The following is a 9,124-nucleotide window of genomic DNA, read 5'->3' as shown; positions in this document are numbered from 1 at the left end:
TGCTACCACATCTTCAGCTGCTCCAGCCTCCACTAGAATATACGGCAGTGTGAGGAGGACCAGAGATAACACAGGAATAAAGTCAACTGTTACATTGCAAATATTCAACCTATTTTATCATTTTGTGATGCAGAAACTGTAATCCATGCATTCGTGTCTTCCAGACTTGATTACTGCAATGTAATTTTTTCTGGTCTCCCAAATTATACCACTAGAGACCTTCAACTTGCTCAGAACACTGCAACCAGAATCCTGAGAAAAACTAATAAATATGATCACATAACATCGGTTCTGGCCTCTCTTCACTGGCTCCCAGTGCAAGCTAGAGCTGATTTTAAGGTTCTTCTTTTAACATATAAGGCCCTGCATGGACTCGCACCTCCTTATTTATCTGAGCTTATTACACCATACACACATCCTCTCCACTACCTTGATGCTGGTCTCCTGGTCATTCCCATAGTAGACAAACAATCCTCATGCCCGTCATCTTTGGAATGGCCTTCCACTACATGTAAAAGAAGCTCACTCAGTTGACATTTTTAAATCTAGATTGTTGCTGGTTTTATATTGTTTCATTATTACTGTTTTAATGCTGTTCAATTGTTTTGTTGCTGTGTGTTAATTGTAAAGTGCACTGAGACCATGTTTAATGGTGATTTTACACTGTACATAAAATGTCATTGAATGTTAGCTGGTGAAATAAAGTTAAATAAACTAAAAAGGTGCTACATGTAGACTAAACCATTAGAAGTCACATTTCAGAAACAGCTTGTTCTCACAATGTTTATCAATGACTCATCACTTGGTAGAACCAAGATAGCAATAAAAAAATCTGCAGTCTGACCTTTTTTAATTATTTATGCCACGGAAAAAGAGAACTTGCAGGCCTTCTTCATAAATTAAGTTTTAAGTAAAAATACGCGTTTAAAGGCAGAATGAGCACAATTTGTTGGTTGTGGTCAACATTCAAAGTTGGCCCCTCCTCCCCAGCGGGTGAAAGCCAGCCCCAGATTCACTCTCACATAAATACTTTTGTATTCACTACAGACCATCGACCAAAACCAGCCATACACCAGCAGACAAATGGTTTAACTCCTATTCCATAATCTATACACAGCCCTAAGCCCACTAACTTCTTTAAATCTCGGAATTTAATGCCTACAATGGCCCTTGGAAAGTTAGGTGACAGGCTGCTTAAATAAACCTTTTATTTAGTTATTTCAAATATTCTTATTAACACCAAAAGATAAGACTGAGGAGCATAAGCAAAATCTAGGGCTTCACTTTCATCTCTCAGAGATCAAATTTAGTTATTTTACTCAATAAAGTGACTTAGTACAGGCATACATTCCACCATGATTATCATTATATGACAAACTACAGATTTGTAAGGTATACATTCAGTGGTTCTGTTCATTTAGTGAATATAAATGTAAAATATATATGAAATAGAAGCCTCCACTGGCCTTTAGACCACACTGTGTGGCACCAGGCTGAAAATTTGGCTAGAAAGTTGCTGGATCGTTTTTAGGCAAAAGGGATTCTGCTTTACAGCATAAAAAAAGGGAAAAGGGTGCTGTTCCTCTGGCAGAAAAACAACTAAAGCTTATGGAGTTTCTGATGATAGCAGATGGTAGAAGGAATGTTTTCCAATGGAGGGTGGGCAAGGAGAACAGTCCTGTATGTGACAGGAAACAGTGTGGTTTGTGGGTAAGTCAATGTTAGGGGAAAGACATGCAGTGTGAGATAGAGGTGATTTCCAGTAATTAAACTAATTTATCACAATGGATTTGATGATATGAATATAAAACTAAATGTAACTATGACATAAAACACATTGCAATGCCACTATACTGCGAGAACCAAATATTGTGGGATTATGCCAACCAAACCCTGACATGAGAAAGAATACATATTTTTATATGGTTGGTTAACTGAACCATTTTCACATTTGCCGTTAAAAAAACACCACATTAAAGGAAAATTATAGACTATAGATTCTTTTCCCATGTTACATGGAGAGTATAAGTGTAAACCATGTGATGGTCGGCCTTGGGCAAGAATGAATTCATAAATAAATAAGCAGTCCTCTGGTGATGTGATATATTGTACATTCTGTTTTTTGATTCAACAAAGAAATACCTGGGTTGTTTTCACAGAATCTGTCGGTGTAAGACAGAGACACTGTTATAGTTTCATATTTGAGAATTGAGTGGAATTTAAAGTGATGGTTCGGAGTAATTTCACCCTAGGGTCCTTTGCACCATGACCTTTTTTCACCTGGGTCGAACATTGGGAGAGTTAGCGTAGAGTAGCGTTATCAGCTTAGCCCAGGGGCTAATGGACCCACGTTTGTATCTCGTAAGTTACCCCACTAATAATGCCCAAAATGATACCAAACGTCTACAGTAGTACAAATAGGTTATGCATTCATAAAACGATGGATTGGAAAGTTTGTAAGTACACCAGAAGTTTATGTAAATAACACTTGCCTGCTGGCTTCTGCTCTCTGCTGTTGTTGTTGCTGCTGTAAGACGAGTGCTTAGGGCCGTCTACAAATTATAACACCGAAAAGAGATCCAACAAAAATATTTTTTTATTTAACTTTTTTTTTTAAAGTAAATGCTGTAGTATAACTAGCAGGAGACAAGTAATAATTGAGGTAAGTTTGGAGACATTACCTTATTTAATCATTAAATTAATAAATAGTTTTGTTATATCTCTTTTCGGTGTTGTAATTTGTAGACAGCCCTAAGCACTCGTCTAACTGCAGGTAGCAGCAGCAGCAGCAGCTAGCAGAAGAGAGCAGGCAAGTGTTCATAAACTTCTGGTGTACTTACAAACTTTCCAATCCATTGTTTTATGAGTGCATAACCTATTTGTACTACTGTAGACATTTGTTTGGCTTGAGGTTATGGTGCAAAGGACCCTGGGGTGAAATTACTCCGAACCATCACTTTAATTTGTGGAGAGATTAAAGATTTGAAAAATGACAATAGCAATGGATCTTTCTAAGAAAAATGCTCTGGTTTCTTAGATTAACCCACAGTACTTTAGTATTTAACTTAATTAATTGTCAGTAGAGATGGTGAACTGGAGTTTGTGTTCCAAGTCCAAATAAAAAACACAGTGTAATCTGCCTCATGTCCTGCCAAATGCACACTCAACCCAGGTGCCACCCTTTACCTAAACCACACAGAGTATTTCCAGTAGGGGAGAACAAGTTTGACACAGACAATCTCCTGTTGTTTGCTACGTGTGTGAAAGGGAAAACTACGGACAATGTCCACACCTGATTCCCTGGTTATTGTCTGGAGTTCATATGAGAAAGTGGATACACAGTTACAGATCCAGGAAGAGGTGTGATTTCTAAACATCCTAAACTGATTTAGAATAAGTTATCTTAACCCTACACTGGTTTCAGAATTAGTTCACCTACAGGTGGCGTGACATTTCTTTCAAAAGGACTTTTCTGTTGCAAGTTAGTGGTACATAAGTGTAGTAAATAGGAGATAGTGTGGCAAGTCAGGCAGGATAATCAGCATCTATAAACCAAAGATCACTGATGGATCTATGGACAAACATACTGACGACACAATTACAAGATACAGTGACAAGCTTTTAAAAAAAAAAAAAAAAAGCAGCAATCAGCTGGTCTACAATTTTTCATTAAAGGTGAGGCTGCCTTTGGCGTCTGTTGCCCTGATTTGATCTGAAGTTCAATTTGATTTCTGTCTTGCTGTCATTGGTTTAACACTGACCAGTCCGTTGGGGAGAGCAATGAAGTTAGTAATTCATCTCAGAAAAGGGCAGTGTCAAACCCAGCCAATCGCTAAATATAATGTGCCGCCAGCGATTCATGGGATCAGGAAAGCAGGTTCACCTTTGATCTTTAGCTTTTTTGAAATGGGCAACCTTTGCTGGCTGACCTGTTTGAATCCCCAGCCCTGCTGGGAAATGTTTGGGGGTACATGTACTAGGGAAAGCAATAGTTCCTACTGTCATGATTCCCTTGCAAAGCCAACTGCTTTAGTGTAAGAACATGCATGAAGAAATATTTCAAGTAACAACGCTTAGATTTGCAAACAAACTCTTCAGTGATAGGGTCATAGAATCTTTTGTTCGGAACTGTATTTTGAAGAAAGCTTAGATGGGGAATAAGACTGCCGACTGGTATTGGCAAAGGTCAAAGAATATGGCCTGTCTGCCAGAACAGGGGGCAGATTAAACTCTCCTCTTCCTCAACACAACTGCTGTGAAGCACTACGTGCCCTCAGGGGTTGGGTGGAGATGGTGTTGGGGCTGGAGGTGGGGGCTTGATTATAATGATTGGCACCTGTGAAAGAGGGCTTGGGCAAGTTCACAGACCATATCAAAGAGGATCAGCCGGGGCACAGTGTGACCTGACTGTTATTAGGTGCCAAAAATGAAATGGTCGCTCTATAGCCCTTCAAGAAATCATTTAACCAGTCACAGCTGAGAGAAATACGTGCATGCATGCACACAGACCAAAGACTGCTGGTAGACATTCACCATGCTTTGAAAGTGGGAAGTATGTTTAGAAATCAGTTGGTGAAATTTTGTTTACAAGCTTATCATTTTTTGTCATTGTAAATCACATTAGGTGGTCTATGCGTCTCTACAGTACAGTACAATATCAAAGCCATGATTTACTACAGAGGCTTGGAGATTGGCAATGACCTTATGTGGTTTTGTAGTACACATTTTAAAGTATATGCACAACTAACAGTTTCAGAATTGGTTTAATTTTGTTGACTGAAATGATTTCAGAAATATCTATTTGAAAATCTTTCAGGCTTTTGATTACATACAAACAGACAGATGTTGTGTAAGATGTTATTGTAAAAAAAATTAGTACAGGAATATTTTACTAAATAATCTTAACTCAAGGTCCACTTAAAAATGCTTTTGACTGCATCCCAAAATGTTCATCAGCAGATGGAGTTGGCTCAGTTGTCATGGAGACTCTTTTACATTCAACAAGGATATTGACAACCTAACGGACAGCACCATTTTCTGGAGTGAGGATGTACATAGCTTAATGGCCAAGTGGTGTGGATTTTAAAAACTCTGGAATTTTCCATAATCTAGGAAGTCACTTTAAATTGTGTGCATAGATTTGCAAAAAATGGATTTGCAGGATATGCATTTATTTTGCAATAGTGGGGAGATGTCAAGTCTTAAATAAAAACCAGTATGTTACATATGTTTTTGCAACTGATCTGACTGTATCTATGCTGTTTAGAAGCTACTGACCAAAATGTCATCATAGCAGATACATAATTTTAATCTTTAGTAGTGAAGAATAAGAAAATAAAGTAGTAGAAGAAAAGCCTGCAAGCTTGAACATTTAACCATGTGTATTTTGTTTCCACCAGTGTAAAAATAAGTTTAGTCAAAGCACTAGTGTTGCCAAAAGGAAGTTTGGCATCCATCTTCATTAACTTTTTTAGTGCAACTCAGATCCCTGCCCTATTACCCGGCACATTCTGTTCAGAAAGGGAATTCAGTTATCAGAGCTAAAAGTGTTAGATCTTTTAGAAAATAAGCAATAGCAGTGCACAACTATTGGATCAATCTGAAAGTGCAATCAATTTAGATTTAAATATGATTTTCTCAAATAACTAAAGCTTGAAGGAAGCATTAGAACCACTGTCCATGTTCACTTCTTCTCAACTTGCCCATGCCAACATTTGTATTTGCATTTTCTCTTTTCTCAGTCTGGTAACTGGAAGCCTGGACTTGTGTTCAAATGGCCTACAGTTTGTTCATAACAAATATTTCCTGTCACTTAGCAGCACCCCCGCAATCCCAGCGCACCCCCGGCTCATCAGGCATTTCTCTGTTACCATTTCCTCATTTGCTATGTCTCCACGTTGGCCGAGCTTGCCGTCCCCTTGAGGGACTGCTTCACTCATGACTTCCACTGTTGTGTCTCGGCAGTCCTCTGCCTTTTGCACAAACATATCGATCACTTCCACCTCTCCTCCATTGTCACCTTTTCTGTCCTGGGCTAAAAATACACTTTCACAACCAATCCGTGTTGCCGACGACCACCTCCAATCCTCTCTCCTTCATCTTTTGACCCCTCTACTTCGGCTTTAATCCTTGTCATATTTCTGTCTCCAATGTCTGTTTCATCAAAATCCATCTTGCAACCTCCTCAAGACACTGTGACCTTAAGATACTATCGCTGTTATTCTGCGGTCAGAGAATCTCCTGTGCATTTGAAGACGTGTTTCGCATCGGATTCCTTTGTGCAAACCCACAAATGTACCGCCTTCAAATAAATGCTGATTGCTGTGTTATTAGGTTCCTTTAGCTCATAAAAACATGACAGACCCTAGATGTTTACAGAGCCAGGGACTTTACAGGAATCAATAAAATGAAATTGCTGCTCAAATGAGCTGTGGGACTATGACTTAAGACCTACATCTCAAACTATGACGTGAACACAGGCGATCAAAGACAAAGACGATGGCCTTCAAGGCCCATCGTCTTTGTAATGACAGGGAAAGTCTACCGTGTTTAATTGTATGGCCGGACTCAGGCCTAGTCCACACGGACACGGGTATTTTTATAACCGTGACTTTTTTTACGCGGTTCGGCCTTCCGTCCACACGTTTCAGGGCCCTGTAACCGAACATTTTTGAAAACTCCGGCCAGGGTGAGCATTTTCAGGAACGGCGGTTACAGTGTTGACGTGTGGACAGTATAACCGTTTTTTTTGCCTTGCGACGTCAGAGTGTGCGCCGTTATCCGCTGTGTTTGACGTCATATTGTGCGCCGCTAACTGCTTTGTTGATGATTCTTTGCAATGGCTTGACAGCGTGTTTTTGCGTTTTCATGTGGACGGAGATTTATTTTAAACCGAGCATGTGTGGACGGGGTTTTTTTTAAAACGGAGGAGAAAAAACTCCGGTTATAAAAATACCCGTGTCCGTGTGGACTAGATCTCAGTCTTGTGCCCAAAAAGTGTGTCTTAAATCTGCCCTCATTTACTCTTATTGAAAAATCTCAACTGTGATCCTATTATCTGTTTGACAAGACTGACAATAACAAGCGCGAAGGTCAAGGCAAAGACACTGCTTTACTCTTGAAATAACAACTGTGGGATTCATAAGGCTGAAGTAGTGGCAATAATGTCGAGATCAGTTCTGAGGAAGCACCATCTTGCTATTTTGTTAATAAATGTAGACTTAGATTTACTGTCACTAGGTTTTCTTTATTTTCTTTCTTATTAGTTCTTACATCCACTAACAAATACAAAGAGTTGATTTGTTTGGATGATTGGTAAATACTGAATGATGTAACACCTGGTTAGAACGTGAGTAATGACCTGATTGGCCAGTTTGAAATGAAGAGGCGGGCTCTCATCCTATATGTGTAAATGGAGTGAGAAAAAGAATTGACAGCACCAGAACTGTTTGAGCAGTGAAAAGGGGAGTTCCCTCTGTGTGTTTTTCTTTGTTTAATGTTTTTTGTTGAAGACTGAAAATATTTGCGTGAGGCTTTCGGAATGTCATGGCGGCAAGGCCTTGACTGAAGTGTCACAATAAAGGCAATGCAGAGGCAGGGTCACCTGATGGCGAGTGCCGTCTGTTCCAGGGGGTACTTAACCCTGGATGAGTAGCTAATGGAGAGAGTTATCTAGAGCAGTTTCATCTAACCGATTTAAATAGGCATCTACTCACAAATGCATGGAGAAGCGTGGAACTGCTGAGTGCTACTAAGCCAAAGGTGCTATTAAGGGGACGAAATAACACTCAACAATATCCACAAAGGCTGTTTTGGTGTGCACTGAACAGATAGTTTAGGGAGCGTGACAAAAAGGGGAAAAAAAAACATACTGTACTAAAAAATTTATATTTTGTGATTTTTCATTATTTGAAAGTAGGATATTAAACCTTTGATTGATTAGGATTCTACTTTATCTTTGCAGGATACAATCTAAAATATACTCAATGTGTAGTATGAAGCCTCGAAAAAATGTTGAAAGAATTCAAAGAATAGCCCGACACGGACAGTAGTCAACGTAAAAAACCCCGGAGAAAAACATGCGGTAAAAAACTCAACAACGTATTAAATCCGATCGCGGCGTAACGAAAAGCGAGCAGTGATAATAATAAGCTCTGATGGGGCCCTCTTACGGCCCATCGATTTCCAATAGCTGAGATCATAGAAAGCTGGGGGGGTAATTACACTGTGCAAGCAGAGGTCGTCCTGAGCAAATATCATTATCATCAGATTAGAATGAAAGGCTGGCGCGGGTCGAGCACACAGGGGTGAAGGAGACCCAAAGGAGAAGCTTCTCAGCACACATTTCTGACCCTTCATCTGTCTCAATGTCCCCAACCTTGCTCCCAACTCCACGGGTCAGCCCTACATCACAGTGACACAAACAAGGGGAGGGGGGGCAGGTCACTGAAGCACAACCATTTATCAGTGAGAGACAAGGCATATGATGAGAATGATACCTCAGAGTAGCAAACACATAAACAAGGGGACAACACAAACTGAAAAGTATGCTTGTTGCAGAGCTGATACGGGGCAGGTGCACCAGGAGGTACAGGGTTTCCTTTGGTAGAATCTAGCGCTGGGCAATATATCGATATTATATCAATATCGTGATATGAGACTAGATATCGTCTTAGATTTTGGATATCGTAATATCGTAATATGGCATTAGTGGTGTCTTTTCCTGGTTTTAAAGGCTGCATTACAGTAAAGTGATGTCATTTTCTGAACTTACCAGACTGTTGTAACTCTTCTATTATTTGCCTTTACCCACTTAGTCATTATATCCACATTACTGATGATTTTTTATTAAAACTCTCATTGTGTAAATATTTTGTGAAAGCACCAATAGTCAACACTACAATATTGTTGCGGTATCGATATTGAGGTATTTGGTCAAAAATATCGTGATATTTGATTTTCTCCACATCGCCCAGCCCTAGTAGAATCCACGTGAAAGACATATTGGAGGCTGGATTGATAACAATGGTTGTATTATTTGGATAAAAAGTGCCTTCTAGTAGTAGTCATGATTCATTTTTATTTTATTTAATCCAAATAGTTATAGTTGCATGATGGTAAAAGC

Source organism: Perca flavescens, chromosome 15 (assembly GCF_004354835.1).
Source record: "Perca flavescens isolate YP-PL-M2 chromosome 15, PFLA_1.0, whole genome shotgun sequence".
NCBI classification, from domain to species: domain Eukaryota; kingdom Metazoa; phylum Chordata; class Actinopteri; order Perciformes; family Percidae; genus Perca; species Perca flavescens.
Note: the sequence above shows the minus strand (reverse complement) of the source record.